Source organism: Capricornis sumatraensis, chromosome 1, assembly GCF_032405125.1.
Source record: "Capricornis sumatraensis isolate serow.1 chromosome 1, serow.2, whole genome shotgun sequence".
Taxonomy (NCBI): Eukaryota; Metazoa; Chordata; class Mammalia; order Artiodactyla; family Bovidae; genus Capricornis; species Capricornis sumatraensis.
In genome coordinates this window covers 191,710,907-191,728,608 of record NC_091069.1, presented here as the reverse complement: position 1 = coordinate 191,728,608, position 17,702 = coordinate 191,710,907, and positions in this window count along the sequence as shown.

The following is a 17,702-nucleotide window of genomic DNA, read 5'->3' as shown; positions in this document are numbered from 1 at the left end:
AACATAAAAAAAATAAAAGCTATTGGAGAGTCACATGGAATCAAAATAGAATCAAAACATCATTCAAATATTGAAAAAGAGTGTGTCTGAAAAAAAAAAAAAACTAACCTGGAGGAAGCAAAATTTGGTAAATGAGGAGAATATATTATAAACTCTAAAGAAATTCCCATACCACCCAATCTTTCTTCTCACACCCATCCTCCTCCCCATCCACCCCAACATACACAATCACCATCCTCATGTACACACAACATGGTTGTCTTGTCTATCTTCTCTTCCTAAAATAACCTTGATCTGCAAAAGAGGAAGTCAGAGATGATAGCAGGATTAAAAAAAGTTTCCTCCAGCTAAAATTCTCCTCTTCCAGTTCTGCCTATTATTCTTCAAGAAATGTGAAAGTAAAAGTTTCTCAGTCATGTCCAACTCTTTGGGACCCCACGAACTACAGTCCATGGAATTCTCCCAAGCCAGAATACTGGAGTGGGTAGCCGTTCCCTTCTCCAGAAGAATCTTCCCAACTCAGGGATTGAACCCAGGTCTCCCACATTGCAGGCAGATTCTTTATCAGCTGAGCCATCAGGGAAGCCCAAGAATACTGGAGTGGGTAGCCTATTCCTTCTCCAGTGGCTCTTCCTAACCCAGGAATCAAACTGGGGCCTCCTGAATTGCAGGCATTTTCTTTACCAACTGAGCCACTAGGGAAGCACCATTATTCTTCAAAGACTGGCATAATTGCCACCTCTTCTATGAAAACCTTGTTTGATCTACTATATAGCCCCCTAACTAATTGCCTCCTTCCTCTGCACTATCACCACAACTTACCTCTTCCCCTCTTTTGCAATTATTTTATTACAATCTTTTATTGCAGCTGCTTACATCTGTCCTTCCTCTAGGACAGCAGCTTTGAAAGAGGCGCTGGGTCTCTTTTACCTTTATATTCTGTGCTCCCTCCCTCTGTTCTTCATTCCTAACCCAGAATCTGGCAAAAAGTAGGAACGCAGAAAATGTTGTATGGAAAGGAAGAAAAAAAAGGAGAAGTTTATTTCTGATGAAAAAAGCCATTTGTCTTTCTTCAAAATATTTTGTCTTTTCAAATTCAGGGGCAGCCTTTTATCCCTGAGGTGTTAGGGCGTGTGCCCTTAAACACCTTACTTTGGCAAAGAGCCCAAATTCCATTTCCAACCAGCTGAGTCATTTTCAGTTTCTTTGTAGTTCATTCATGCTTTCCGCCTTCATTGACACATTAACATTTCATGGTGAGTGGGTCCTGTTCAGCTGGCAGCCCCTCAGCCCCACACCTCTAAGCTGTACTCACTTCACTAGTTCCCAATTGCCCGTCTCTTGGGAAGCTCTCTGTCATCAGCATCATCTAGCTGGCAGAGTTGTCTGTCTCCAGTTGTCACACCTAAGTTTTGATACTGAACAACATGAAGCAAACTCGGAGACTCAGAGACCTCTGTTAGAGGCTATTTTCTCTCATATGTTTTTTTCAAAAGCACCTAGTTTAAGAAAATAAGAGAAATACAAATAATGAAAGAACTCGATAGGTCTAATATCGGCTTAATTTGGTATCTTGTTAAAACCTCTCATGCTTATTCTTCTCAAATATCTATACTCTGTACCTCCATGTCGTCTGCAACAGTGACACTCAGTGAGTTTCTAGCTTGACCTTGTTTTGTAGGTAATGAATTTAATATCTTAACCTCAAAAACAGTAATACTGCATGAACAAATTTAGTAACTAAAAATCTAGCATCTCTGAAGCATGGCATACAAAGGTTTCTGCTCATTGACCTCCAAAAGGAAATCATACATGCATACACAATATAAATATCTGTTACAAGGTTAGCATTTCAGGATTGACTTTCATGCCTTAGGCCCTTAGTAGGTGTTCAATAACTCCCCACAGAGACACTGATTCGTTTTAGTAGCTTCCTGTTATTTCCAAAGAGACAGTATTTTCCAGACTTTTCTGATCAACAAATGAAATGTACACTTTTTTTAAAGCTGTAGAAATAGAATAATTCATATTGCAAGGTTATTTATTACCAGCCAGACCCTCATCTTGCTCTACGGGGCTCTGATAATCACACATTTCAGAACCCATTAGCCTTCTGTGTGTTGTAAAGCAAGCTTCACTGTAACGTGTCTATGCCTTTGTATTCCAGGGGGAGGAATGGTGTGTACTGAAGTAACAGACCTCTGTTGACCAAGTAAGAAAGTCTTTGATGCACAAATAGTGCATTAAACTGCTTTTATTTGTTACTGTTGAAATTAAACAGTTTGTAGAATCCCTGCCCAAGTATGGGAACTTACAAAACCTTTGAGAATATGTACATTAATTCAAATTTTAATGTTACTCAAACACAGACTTATAAGGAAAATGCACACTGAAAGGAGGTAACAGTCAAAGCTTAGGCACTTATAGGAGGACAGCAGGAGCTGGATTTAACAATGATTTTAGAACCACTGTTTTTTAAAAAGGAGGCGAAATATTGCTTTTACTGTTTTCAGATAATAATGACTGTTGTTGCAAATTATAAAATTTAATTAGCTATATAAATGCCAGAGGAACAAATAGTGTGCTATTGTCTTGATATCTTTCCAGAAATTAGTCTTTTAAAATAAATTTGCCATATTAATCATCTAAAAATATTTTTGATCACTGAATTAATAGTTTGCAGCCTGTTTTCAGGTACTCATTGCCATAGGTGATTGCTTCTTAATTACTACATGGGTTCTTTCTATTCACTCATATTAATTCATGTTTTCTGGCACAGTCCCAAAAGGCAGCCTTGCCCTATATCTTCTAATTACTTCTATAATTGAATTTGCCCACTTTTTCTAACCTATTTTTTAAACTGACTGTGTTTGTTCATGGTTTATTGTGTCTTTTTTGTGTCAGTTCTCTGCAAGCAGAATGTACATTGATTCTTTCCTCGTTTCTCATTAATTTTCAAGAGCTTTGCTGCATGTCTGTTTTTTCAGTCTGTCAGACCTATTGCTGAACCAAAAAAAAATAAAAAGACTCTTATTATTAAAGGTTAGGTAAAATAGACTGAAGTTAATTAATTCATTAGTAACTCTGAGCCAATTACTGAAGACTTCTCTTATTTATATACTTGTTAACAAGACAGAAATGAGAAAGGCCAATTACAGACACATGTCCTTCAGAAGTTCAGCAAACCCAGAGCTTATGCATTTATCAACAGTCATCCAAAAAATATTCAGTTCATCAATTAGATATGTGAAACTATATTAAAAAAATTTTTGACTAACATTCTATTCCATTCTGTTGATAAATTCTAACATGTTTTTGCCCCCATCCAGATAGATATCTTTAATCTGTCTAAATTCTTCTAAAATTATCTCAGTGTATTACTTAGCCTTACAGCAATTACAAAAATAGAAAAAAAATATTTTCTGGTTTGCAGCATTTTCTTATTTATAAGCTTTTAACTGATAAAAGCTCAGATAACCAATTAGCAGATTTAATATACTAGAACTCTTTAAATATATTCCAGTTGATTTTTATTAAGTCAAAACTTTACAACATGCAGAAAGGCAGTTTTTCCCAGATTTTTCCTGGTGACCAATATAAAAAAATTTCACTTGTTCATCCATACAAACTACCTTCACAATACATACTATAACCATTACTTCCCCTTCCCTACCTCAGAAATATTTTAATTTAAATGGGTTTGGAGGGAAGGGGGGTGATCAGTGATTGATTAGTTTTTTTATACATTTATATTCTCTTTATAGGTTTGTGTCACCATGGGACCAACAAATCAACAGAATGAATTGACACTAATGTCTCAATAAACTGGTTGTTTGGTGGAATTAAACCTTGAGGGTTTTCTTTTACTTTTGAAATATTGTATAGACGTGGTTTTCCACAGTCAAGTGATGCCAGGGTTACTGCTCCCTTAGTTTTCCCACAGTTCCAAATGTATTCAAACTTAATCTATTATTTGATAACATGATAAAAACAGTGACAGTATTACAAAATAAGAAAGAATCTCAGCAGATGGTTAGTTCAGGTCTTTGATTCTTAGAAGACCAAAGAATAAAATTTTATAAAAGGTAGTATGCCTTTCTTGATACTTTCTACATCTGAAGTTAATACTTTCTTGCCTCTAAATTTTCCTATCCTCTTATTTATAACCATTTTATGAAGTTTTTCACTTTTTATGGTGCATTACAATAACTTGTATCTTTTTTTCTCCTGAATTGTGTCTTAATTGAGGAAGAAACTGTGTTTTATGCACTTTGTAGCCCTAATACTTAGCACAAAGCCTGGCAAATAGTAGGCCTTCAATAAATACATACCAAAAGAATTAGGAACGAGGAGTCCATAATCTCCTTTTAACTTGCTGGTTGTCTAACCTCCCTCACTGTCTGGGCTAATTAAAGAGTCTCCTGCTTGAAATCAGTTAGTGTATCTTGGTTTTATGTGGTAACTGCAGTAAATGGATAACAAATGTTCCATTATTAATTCAATATGTAGGCTTCTCTGCTCAAGATTAAAAACCTATAGTAATTTTTCCTCAGATGAACTGTTTCTCATTCCTTTAATTACTATATGACTAATTTTTTATGACTTTACACGGCCTTGAGTTTGTTGCTTTGGGCCAAGACCACACAGGCCCTTGTTACCACCCTTCCCAATCCATGTGCAGTGTGGTCTCGGTATCTTCATCAACACCTGTGTGGAACACAAATTAGATTTCCCAGATTGCTTTACCTTCTTCTACCCATAAGTTCTTCAAACCCCTGAAGCAGTGACCGGTTTTCCTCCTGTTTGTTTCTTTAAACATTGTCCTTGCCTCTCTTTTCTTTTTACCCTTTCTTCCTTCCTTCCTCTCTTTCCCTGACCTCCCTCCTTTTCTTTGCTATTTTTTTAATAAGGTATCTCATTGCTCTATCTCCTAGTAACAGCACTTTATTTATAATGATTTTCCAGTGTATGAGCTCTTTTCACAGGTATCACCTTGTTTAATTCTTACAGGCTATTATGTAGATGAGGAAACTAAAATTCAAAGAGGTGAAGTGACTTGCTCAAGGCCACACAGCTAGTTAGAACTTCGGGTTTTAAATTCCTGATTTGTCTGCCAGTGAGTACAAAATCCTGAAGGCCCTTTTCCTTAGACAGTTCTTTATGTGAGAAAACTATCAAACAATTGGATTTGCAGCCAACTAAATGATTTTTCCAGTAGTTATACAGATCACTCTAAGGGGATAAAATGTCGCCTAGTAGTTTAGGGTGCGTATATCATGTGAAAACACATATTCTGACTCAGTAGGTCTGCATTCCTAATGAGTTGTCAGGTGGCCTGGGGGCCAAGACTTCAGTCCACAGACCTCACTTGAAGTAGTTAGGCTAGTGACAGAATGAGGCTCTGGAGCTGGAGGGACTTGATTGAAGTCCTGGCTCTTCTATTTACTGTAATCTGGGGCAAGCTACTTAGTCCCTCTGACCCTCAGTTTCTTCATCCTTAAATGAGGATAGTAATATGTATCTTGCTGAAAGCCAAGGGAACTGACTTTCAATCAACTGGTCTGCTTCCTCTCTATACTACCACCTGATCAATCTTCCTAAGGTCTCCCTCCAATCAGACACTTCCCAGTGAGCCTCACTGCCTGGTGGATTACATACAAACTTCTCCCCTTGAGGCTCAAACCTTCAAAAATAGTATAGCCAAAGTTGCCTTTCTAACTTTATCCCTCCTTACTTTTTACTCACACCTTGTATGTCACCAACACATCAGATTTCTATTTTTTCTTCTTGATTCAATTTTGTTCCACTCAGCCTTCATCACATTTCTTTCATTCTTCCTTTGAGTCCCTTTTCCCATCCAGGCTCCTAATGGGAGTGCTTTCCTGCTCTCCATCTCCTCTCATTCCCAACTCCCACACAGAGCTAGATAGGCATGTCTGGATCTGAATTCTCCTAACACTCTGTTTATATCTTGGTTGGTTTGTTTTGTATCCTTTCTTATGTCTCAGTTATTTCTACAATTATATCATATCCTATTAGACTCTAAGTTCCTGGAGGATGGGATCCAGTATTGTTCAAACATCAAGGAACATAACTTTGGGGTGCACAGAGCTGGGTGCATATCTCATGAGGCTCCACCATTTACCAGAATAAGTCCCCTAACCTGTCTTAGCTCCATTTTTCTCATCTTTAACTGAAGTCACTCAGTCATGTCCGACTCTCTGCAACCCCATGGACTGTAGCCTACCATGCTCCTCCATCCATGGGATTTTCCAGGCAAGAATACTGGAGTGGGTTGCCATTTCCTTCTCCAGAGGGTCTTCCCAACCCAGGGATCGAACCCCAGTCTCCTGCATTGTAGGCAGACGCTTTACCATCTGAGCCACCAGGGAAGCTCCTATAGTACGTGCCAATAATAACTAACTTGCAGAGTTACTGGGGAGAAATGCTGTATGTGTAAAATACCTCACAGAGTATCCAGCACATAATAAGAGCTCATGTCAGTGAAACTGAATAGATTAGAACTGACCATGTAATCCCAACAGAACTCAGACATTTATCCTAGCGTATGAGCAACTGGATCCAAGCCCAGGCTTCCAATCTGTGTGACCATTTTAACATTTCCTTTTCTGGCTATGTTTACGTACGTGTTAAGTCTTATCAGAATGTTGCATATTCAGCCTTCTTTGAATGAAAGTACATTTGTTGATCTAGCACCCAGTGAGTATAGTTTAAAGTGATATTAGAAGGTAACATAGTACAGTTTTAAAAAAGCATATGGTTTCTAGTTAAAACTGAGTTTGAATCTAAACTGCTACTCTTCCAACTTTCTAATCTCTCAGAACTATAACAGTCTCAGAAGTTGGATCTAGGATGTTTTCATTTTCTTCTTTGTATTTGTCTATATTTTTAGATTTTTAAAAAGCATATTATTTCTATAGCCTAGATACAATAATAATATTATCATGAGTGACAGCAATAACTTTGAATGTTCCAAACCTCACTTTTGTAAATTACATTTATATTTATATTTTTACATATGTGTGTGTGTGTATATATATATAATTTTTCTTTTGCTTCACTGTTCAGGGCCTTTGTGGATTTAAATGTTTTACTTATTTCACTAATTGCTAAGGAGTAGTACACTCTTTTCATAATCTTATAAAATAATTTAAAAAACAATAAATCTATCAATAAACTATATCGCCATTCAGTTTAGGATTTGGGGGAGGACAAATATTATTACATTTTGTCAGTGCAACCAGATTTCATTCAATGCCTGGATACAATATGAGAGAGAGAAATCAAGTTCGATCTAAACTTCAAGGCAGTCAAACAAATAGACTCACAGACATATGGAGGACAGATCTGTAGTTCTTAAAGGCCAGGTGCCGGGGTGCGGGAGGTGGTCAGGGAGGGATGAATTGGGAGTTTGGAACTAGTAGATGCAAACTATTATATAGAGAATGAATAAACAGCAAGGTCTCACTGTATAGTACAGACAACTATTCAATATCTTGTGATAAATCATAATGGAAAAAAAGAATGCATATACGTATAACTGAGTCACTTGGTGTACAGCAGAAATTAAACAATACTAAAAATCAACTATTCCTTGATAAAATAAATTTTAAAAATAAATAAATTTAAGACAGTCAAAGCCGAAGTCACAGCCACAGTCAGTATGCTGTTTTGTTAATGTGAGTAGAGATGGCTTAAAAAAAAAAAAAAAAATAGAACATGGCGCAAACCTTGTTTTAATCATAGAGTATATGGAAAGAAAATTAAATGTCTATATTAAAACCTATTCTTTCAGACCACCAATAACATTTCCCTCGGCCTCAAGAGACAATCACAAAACAATGGCTCATAGTGCTTTTAGGACAAGAACTGCAGTTGTGTACTGTGCACGTATAGTCCTACATAGGAGGAAGGCAATGTTTAAAGCTCCTGTCGCCTCCTGGAAAAAAAAAAAAAAGAAAAACTGGGACTCTGAGTCAAGTACGTATGCATTTTCTATCTTTCTGTCCTGTGGGTCTTTATTGCTAAAAATATTTTTATGAAATTGTTCTGTGCTTCTTTAAGCTTCATGTTGTCTTGTTTGCTTACTCTCAAATCTCAAACCATGACATAGTTATGAAACATCTTGAGTTATTAAAAGTAGAGAAACTGTACTTTGTGAACTGAACAGCAGGCCAAGCAATGGCTTCATAAAGTAAAATCTTATGTGAAAAAATGTTTTTTCATTATAAGCTAAAATGACAAACTGAGACATACTCCATCAAACAGTTAAGAGCATGGGCTTTAATTCAGACCCACCTGAATGTGAGCCCTGGGTCTACCGCTGGCTAACCATGTGATCTCTGACAACTTAACCTCATTAAGTCTATCTCCTCTTCTGTAGTGTGGGGAGTATATCATAGTCCTCAGTGTTAAGGTGCATATTCTTTCACATTTTAACATCTCTGATATAAGAATGCATCTTAGAACTGATGATATGTCTTGGTTTAAATAGTAAAGCTTTTTTCTTACTAGTAAATAAATTGTGGAATTTACAATCTATGACATGTCAGACTTGGTTAAGTAATACATACTTTATGGAGTTGTTCTGAGATAGAAGTAAAATAATGATATAAAACCTAGACCCTGACCCATAGAAAACTCTCAGTAAGTAATATCTATTAATGTTGTTCAGTATGGTTTTTCATAAACTCTGGCATTACCCTGTCCTTTTAATCATAACTTTTGCCTGCCAAAACTGGAAGTTCTTTTCAAAATCCTTGTGCTGGAATAGTCTGCCTACTGAATTGTTCATTTAATTTCCTCTAATTTCTCTGGCAGCAAGATATTGACCCTAAGGGCATAAGTCTGAAACATGATCAAAATAAAGGTTTGGGCAAGTCCACACTGATTTGTCAGATTAAGCTCTCTGCAGACAAAAAGAGGAGTAAACAGTGAGCATGCTTCACCAGTGCCTGGCCCATAGGTAGCACTATCACAGTGCTGTTGAGAGGCAGCAGCATGCACAGCATGGTGAAAGACCACAGATTCTGAACTGGACTGGCCGAGTTCGAATCTTGGCTCTTCCCTTTACAAGCTGTGCAACATTGGAGAAGTTACTCAGCCTCTCTGTGGCGTCCATTTCTTCCTAGGGTTATTGTGAAAATTAAATGAGAGCTGTCTATGTCTAGAGAGGATGCTTTGTAAGTTTGCTATTATTGAAAATACACCCTTCTGTGTTTAAGTTCCTTTAAAAAAGGTCTGAGTTTTCTTTCTTTTAAAAAAAAATCTTTTTTTTTTTTTTTGGAGCCGAGGGGGCTGTGCTGGATCTTCCTTGTGTGCAGGCTTTCTCTAGTTACAGTGAGCATGGGCTACTCTTTGTTGCAGTACACAGGATTCTCTTGTTGCGGAGCACAGGCTCTAGCACCAGGGCTCAGCAGTTGCGGCGGTGGGCTCAGCAGTTGCGGCGTAGCGGCTTAGTTGATCCATGGCACACCAGATCTTCTGGGACCAGGGATCAAACCCTGTCTCCTGCACTGGCAGGCAGATTCTTACCCACTGGACCGCCAGGGAACTCTCAGGTCTGAGTTTTCTGATACTAAAAGGGAATATTCTAATCAATAGACTGTTGAAGAAAGTAACTGTTATAATTCTATTAGAGCTTTGTATATATGTTTATATGTTATATAAAACCTATAATATACAAACAGTGCCTCTGAGGTATTTTTAATTGTGTGGCCCAACTGATAAAACTAATCTACTTATAAGTAAATACATGACTAAAAAAAAAAATCAAAAAAGTTTGAGGTTCTTCCAACAGCCTCTGGAGTATCTGTATAATATCTTGTTGTAGCTTAAAATTCACTATGATACAGGTCAGCCTGTAACCACTATGTTTAAGAATTTTAAAATGGATGGCCTTCTTCCAACATTTGTTCACTTGTAACCCATATTATTCTAACTTTTTACAGCTGTGAACATGACTATTATGCCTAGAACAACTATAGCCATCAAACATCTATCTCTAAGCACTGAGACTTTACCAGACAGGCTTTTAACTTACTGTTCACATATTTAAATATAGAGAATCGACTCTGAAATGAAATAATGCTTACCAATAGTCATTTTTTCAGTGCTAATCATGTGTTAATTCACTTGAATAATTGTAATCAATATTATTTTTTCAAAAGCAAAGCACATTTTTAGCTTTTCTCTTTCTTTATTCAAATTTTGTTCACTCTCTAATGTCTGTCATTAGTGTCAATATCAAGACACTACAGCACAGTGTTTAGAATGTTGAGGCCCCAACAACTTGCTCTAAAACCCAGTCTGTCACTCAACTAAGCCCAAAAATCTTCAATAAGATTTATTCTTGTTCATGTCATTAGTCTGATAAGGGATGATAATTCCTCTATCCTGTATCTCTGCTATCCTGGTAGGGAAAGCAGAACCTAGAGACAATCAGTCCTGGAAATGACTTATGTCACTTCCATCCAGATGCATCAGCTAAAAAACAATCACACAACCCGAACCGAATTACAAGACAGGCTGGTAAATACTACTTGCCCAGTTAGAAAAAACAGTGTGTTTCCCTGGTGGCTCAGTGGTAAAGAACCTGCCTGCCAATGCAGGAGACATGGTTTTGATCCCTGGGTTGGGAAGATCCCCTGGAGGATGAAATGGCAACCTACTTCAGTATTCTTGCTGGGAAAATCCCATGGACAGAGGACCCTGGTAAGCTACAGTCCATGGGGTCACAAAGAGTCAGACATGACTGAGCATGCAGAAATAGCCTTTTCTCCACCACAGCCACTTACTAACTGTATTACTTTAAGCAAGTTACTTAAATTCTCAGAGCCTATTTTCTCATTGGCAAAGTGGCAGTAATAGTATCTATCTTGCAAAGCTGCTATGAGGATAAGTGAAGAAAAGAACATAAAGCACGTGGCATATAAGTAATCTATAAAACTGTTATGTTTTAGTACTAATAATAGTTTCTCCCTAAAACACATACATGCATAGAACCAAAGCCACTAGAAACCCAAGTGCTTTGGTCCTCACCAGTTTAATTCTCCACTGAGCCTCTAGCTCCTGCCCAGCCTGCTGGGAGTGCAGGACTCAAGGTAGCTGAGACTCTTGGCCATGGGGCTGATATCAGTTATAAGGGTCATACTACAGGAGCGAGACTAAGGAGAAACCAAAGCCAGGGCAGGATACTGAAAAGGGCTGTATGTTCTCCAGGAGTCTTGGAGGGGAAGACTTTATGGGGATGAATTAAAGGGGTAGAGGACAGATGGCAGAACTCACCAGTTATGTGAACTTATGCTCAAAGTTGACCCCAATATGTACAGCTGATTCACTTTGCTGTACAGCAGACACTAACACAACATTGTAAAGCGTGTGTGTGTGTGTGTGTGTGTGTGTGTGTGTGTGTGTGTGTGTGTATTCTCAGTCATGTCTGATTGTTTGCAGCTCTATGGACTGTACTCTGCCAGGCTCTTCTGTCCATGGAATTTTCCAGGCAAGAATACTGGAGGGGGTTGCCCTTTCCTCCTCCAGGGGATCTTCTCATCCCAGGGATTGAACCAGAGTCTCATGTGTCTCCTGTACTGGCAGAAGGATTCTTTACCACTGTGCCACCTTACTCCAATTTAAAACAAAAAGTTTCAGTTACATAAGAAAAAATTAGTTTCTATCAAGACAGATGGGGGTGGGAAGGGAAGGACTAGGAGTTTGGGATTAATAGATGCAAACTATTATATATAGGATGGATAAACAACAATATCTTACTGTATACACAGTGAACTATATTCAATATCCTTTGATAAACCATAATAGAAAAGAATGAGAAAGAATATATATATATATATATCTATAACTGAGTCCCTTTGCTGTACAGCAGAAATTAAACACAACATTGTAAATCAACTATACTTCAATAAAATTATAACAACAAAAAACACAAAGTGGACCCCAAGTCCCAAGATGGCAGCTACAAGGGGGAAAAAAAATGAACAGGTACTGAATACTTACAACGTAGCAGGCATCATGCTGGGACCTTCACACAGGTGACCTCATTTAATTCTCACGAAGATCCTTTAGGTAAGAATCACAAACCCCTGTTTCCAGTATGGTCAAAGTAACTCACCCAAGTTTACATAGCTGGTAAGTTAGGATTGGGTCTTCAAAATCCTAATGCAGTGCTCTTTGTACTACACCACCACTTTACATCTCCCAGTGATGCTAAATTGTGCTGAGGACCAGCAGATCTCAGAAAGTAGACAGGAAGTTTGTCCTCCTCAGTGGAGCAGGAAGTAGATCCATTAACCTCCTCAAGTAATCCCCTCTGCCCCTATTTCTCACATGACCAAAATAGCTTAGAGTACAACAGTAGACCCTGCCAAAGACGTACAAATATATCCCTATCTGCTTGCTAGTATTTGAAATTTATTTCACTGAGAGAGGTAATTAGTGTGTGGATGGGTTTCCATTAACATGTATGTGATATCATTTCTTTTGTGGGGGCATGTGGAAGGTGGAATCATTTTATGAACAGAGCAAGGATTTGGATGGAGAAAATGGATTAAACCAAGGCCACAGCTCCTTGATTTCACCAGAAAATGGCTCAGAAGAACTTCTGAGTCCTCTGTAGCCATGTAAGTCTAGAATATGGTGGGAATTAATCCCATAGAACAGTCTCACAGAATGAACCCTGAGTACCATGCCATGAAGTGCCCTCAGGGTATCCAAACATATTCAGAAAAACCAAGGGATTTGGGGCTTGGCATCTTACAGGAACAATATAAAGGCAGAACTACATTCGCAGCAGCAGACCTGAAATGAATATAAGACCAGGTTTTTCCAATCTATCAAATTTACTTGGAATTGTGAGCAGCGTAAACTCTAAAAGTTCTAGCCTCTGCCTCTATTTTTAACACATGCTAGGATTCTACCTACTCATTTGGGCAAGTATAAGAAAGAGTACATAAGATGCTCAACCTCGCTAAGATTAGAGAAATGCAAATCAAAACTACAGTGACTTACTAACTCATGCCATCAGAATGGCCATCATTAAAAAGTCTACAAATAAATGCTGGAGACTGTGTGGAGAAAAAGGACCCCCTCCTACTCTGTTGGTGGGAATGTAAGTTGGTATAGCCACTGTGGAAAACAGTTACGGAGGTTCCTCAGAAAACTGAAATAAGAATTACCATGTGATCCAGCAATGCTACTCCCTGGCATATATCCAGACAAAACTATAATTCAAAAAAAAAATACATGCACCCCTATGTTCATAGCAGCACTATTCATGATAGTCAAGGCATGGAAACAACCTAATGTCCATCAACAGATGAATGGATAAAGAAGCAGTGGTACATATATACCATGGAATGCTATTCAGCCATAAAAAAAGAAAAAAGGAATGTTTTTTGCAGCAACATGGATGCAGCTAGAGATTATTATACTAAGTGAAGTAAGTCAGAAAAAGAAAGACAAACACCATCTGATATCACTTAAATGTGAAATCTAAAATATGGCACAAAGGAACATATCTATTAAACAGAAACACGGTCACAGACATAGGAAACAGACTGGTGGTTGCCAAGGGGGAGGGGATTCAGGGAAGGATGGAGTGGGAGGTTGAGGTTAGCAGATATAAGCCATTATATACAGAATGGATAAACAAGGTCCTATCATATAGCACAGAGACCTATATTCAATATCCTATGATAAACCATAATGGAAAAGAATATTAAAAGAATGTATACATATATATGTGTAACTGACTCACTGCTGTACAGCAAAAATTGGCACAACACTGTAAATCAACTTTAATTTTAAAAAAATAATATAGGGAAAAAATACATATAGCAGGACAAAAATACTACAAATAACTATAAGTTCAAAAAAAGAAATAGTTCATGACCCAAGATGTCTCTCTTACTTGCAGTATACTTTGGGACTCCTCTGTCATTTCTATGAAATGGTATCTTCCTTACTATTACTTTTCATGGATACTGTAATACTTAGAACAGGGTTTCCATAATATACATCGCACTGAGATACAATTCAGTGTAGTGGTTAGTGGTTTTGTTTGTACAGGTTTGTACAGGTTTCATCGTGTACAAGCTGTCCAACTTTGGGCAAGATTTTCCTATGTGCCTAGGTTTCCTCATCTGTCATAATCTAGAGATTAACAGTGCTACTTCATAAGTTTGTTTCAAGGACTAAATAATATATGTAAAACAATTAGAAAAGTTACTGACACAAAGTAAAAGCCGAATTCTCTAACAAGGCCCTCAAGGATGACGGAAAGAAGCTGGCAAAGAGAAGATTCAAGCTCTAAATACTTTTAGGTCATGCAAAAGAATGGAGACAAGCCAGCATAAAGTGACTAAAATTTGTCTCACTGGTCTATGTAACAGTTCAGAAACAAAGACCAGTGCTTCTGAAATTTTAATGTGCTTATGAATCACCTGGAGATCTTGTTAAAATGAGGACTGTTAGGTCCAAGGTGCAGGTTAAGATTCTGAATTTCTAACTGGCTTCCAGGTGGCATTGATGCTGCTGGTCTGCAGAGCTCACTTGGAGGAAACTAGTGTCAAGAGAACACCTATTCTAACTGGCACAAAGGCTCTTTCTCTAGAACAAGAAAATTCTCCAGGGATCTTCCTTTAACTCAGTCTCTTTTGTCACTTTGGTCATCGATCAATAAAATGTTGGAAAATAAGTATTGATTCAGAGGAAAATGGCACAGATACTATATCATGAATTACATAAAATATTTTTAATCCTTGAGCATGTGATGATTTTTTACCCTTGGATCCAAAACTGGTTTCTCTCTTCTGCTCATCAATTACAAACTAAAAGACTGAGACGTTTTTGGAGGTAGGCAAAAATGTCTCCGTCTATTTTCCAAATAGGGATGGGATTAGCAAAACTAAGCATCCTCTTAACAAATGGTGACCTTTGCCAAGGAACCAGTTCTTTAATTCTAACCTCATGCACATTTCAAGGGAAATGTAAGCCATATGTTTGTGTTCCACTAATACATAAACCATTGACATTTCTCATAAAAAGAGTTCTGATTGTTTAGGATCTTCAAACTGCCAGACACTGAGTTGGGCCTTGGCAAAGAGCTAAATTGAACAGCATTCAGATCTGAAAAGCCTAAGTCCAGTCAAATGACTGTTTTGACCTTGCCATTTTTGACCTCACAGATTCAGATTAAACTAATTTTTAATCATTTAGCCAATTTTTTCACTATTATCTATTCACACTTCTTCATAGAAAGGTACAGTATGCAGAGACTTGAACTTGTGTTTATATATTTTAAGACATGCCTGCAAGCAAAATCAACAAGCATCGTGTCTAAACTTTTCTGAAGCCAGAAAAAAGACCTAAGGAAAAATGATCCATAACCCACCATCAAATCATGCTCGTGCTCAGTAGCTCAGCTGTGACTGACTCTTTGTGACCCCATGGATTGTAGCCTGCCAGGCTACTCTGTCCATGGGATTTCCCAGGAAAGGATACTGGAGTGGGTTGCTGTTTCCTTCTCCAGGGTATCTTCCCAACTCAGGGATCAAACCTATGTCTCCTGCATTGGCAGTTTTCTTTACTGCTGAGCCACCAGGGCAACCCAACCATTAAGTCACTTATGACTAGTTCTTACTTCTAATTCCACCAAGATTAAGCCAGAGCCCTACAGCAGAGTTGGCAAACTTTTTCTGTAAAAAGCCATTACTAAATACTATAGGCTTTGTGAGTTATACAGTATATTAGTTAGCGAGAGCAACTGTAACAAAGGACTACACACTGAGTGGCTTAAACAACAGGAAAGTATTGTCTCACAGTTGTGGAGGTTAGAAGTTAAGATGAGGGTGTCGGCAGGGCTGGTTTCTTCTGATGGCTGCAAGCCATCTGTCTCATGTCTTACCCCTGGTGGTTTGCTGGCAATCTTTAGCTTTCCTTGGCTGCATCGCCCTGATGTCTGCTGTCAGCTTCACATGGTGCTTTTCCTGTGTACATGCTTGTGTCCAAATTTCTCATTTTTATAAGGATACCAGTCATATTGGATCAGGGTCACATTCTCCTCCAATATGACTTCATCCTAACCTAACTGATTAAATATGCAATGACCCTATTTCCCCAAATAAGATCATATTCAGAAATACTGGGGTCAGGACTTCAGCAAACTGATCTGGTGGGAAGGGAAGCACACATTTCAACCTATAACGTACAGTATCTGTCCCAACTACGCAACTCAGCTCTTGTAATACAAAATCAGTCACAGAAAATTCAGTTTAAAAATGGGTATGGCTGTGTTATAAGGAAGTTTCACATAGGAAAACAGGCAGCAGGCAGGCAATAGTTAGATGAGCATAGTCTTAGAGCATTTCTGATCCTTTCTGAATATGAGAGAAACCAGGAAGAGATTTGGCACTTGGCAAAAAAAGAGAAGAAGAAACTTCTCAAGCTTGGAGAAAATCTACTTTATATTTTATATTCTAGCCACAGTGTTTACATTAGACTTAATATTCTATGTTTGTATTCAGATAGAACCTGAGTTAGTATACACAGTTTCAATTAAGCAAACTGATCCAAATTTTAAGAAGATGACTCTAGTCATCATCATATACTTTGGGCTGTTATTAAGTTCCAAAATGATACTACGTAACTACGAACAAAGCTAGGGAGGTGATGGAATTCCAGTTGACCTATTTCAAACCCTAAAAGATGATGCTGTGGAAGTGCTGCACTCCATATGCCAGCAAATTTGGAAAACTCAGCAGTGGCCACAGGACTGGAAAAGGTTAGTTTTCATTCCAATCCCAAGGAAAGGCAATGCCAAAGAATGTTCAAACTACCACACAATTGCACTCATCTCACACTAGCAAAGTAATGCTCAAATTCTACAAGCAAGGCTTCAACAATACATGAATCCTGAACTTCCAGATGTTCAAGCTGGATTTAGAGAAAGCAGAGGAACCAGAAATCAAATTGCCAACATCCGCTGGGTCACTGAAAAGGCAAGAGAGTTCCAGAAAAACATCTACTTCTGCTTTATTGACTATGCCAAAGCCTTTGATTGTGTGGATCACAACAAACTGCAAAATTCTTCAAGAGATGGGAATACCAGACCACCTGACCTGCCTCCTGAGAAATCTGCATGCAGGTCAAGAAGCAACAGTTAGAACTGGATGTGGAATAACAGACTGGTTCCAAATCGGGAAAGGAGTACATCAAGGCTGTATATTGTTACCCTACTTATTTAACTTATATAAAGAGTACATCATGCGAAATGCCAGGCTGGATGAAGCACAAGCTGGAATCAAGATTGCTGGGAGAGATATCAATAACTTCAGATATGCAAATGACACCACACATATGGCAGAAAGGGAACAACTAAAGAGCCTCTTGAAGAAAGTGAAAGAGGAGAGTGGAAAAGTTGGCTTAAAACTCAACATCTAGGAAATTAGGATCATGGGATCTGGTCCCATCACTTCATAGCAAATCAATGGGGAAACAATTGAAACAGTGACTGACTGTGTTTTCCTGGGCTCCAAATCACTGCAGATGGTGACTGCAATCATGAAAGTAAAAGACACTTGCTCCTTGGAAGAAAAGCTATGACCAACCTGTCTGAGTTCCTACACATACATATATATGTGAACCTTGTTTCTTCACTTACAGATCCT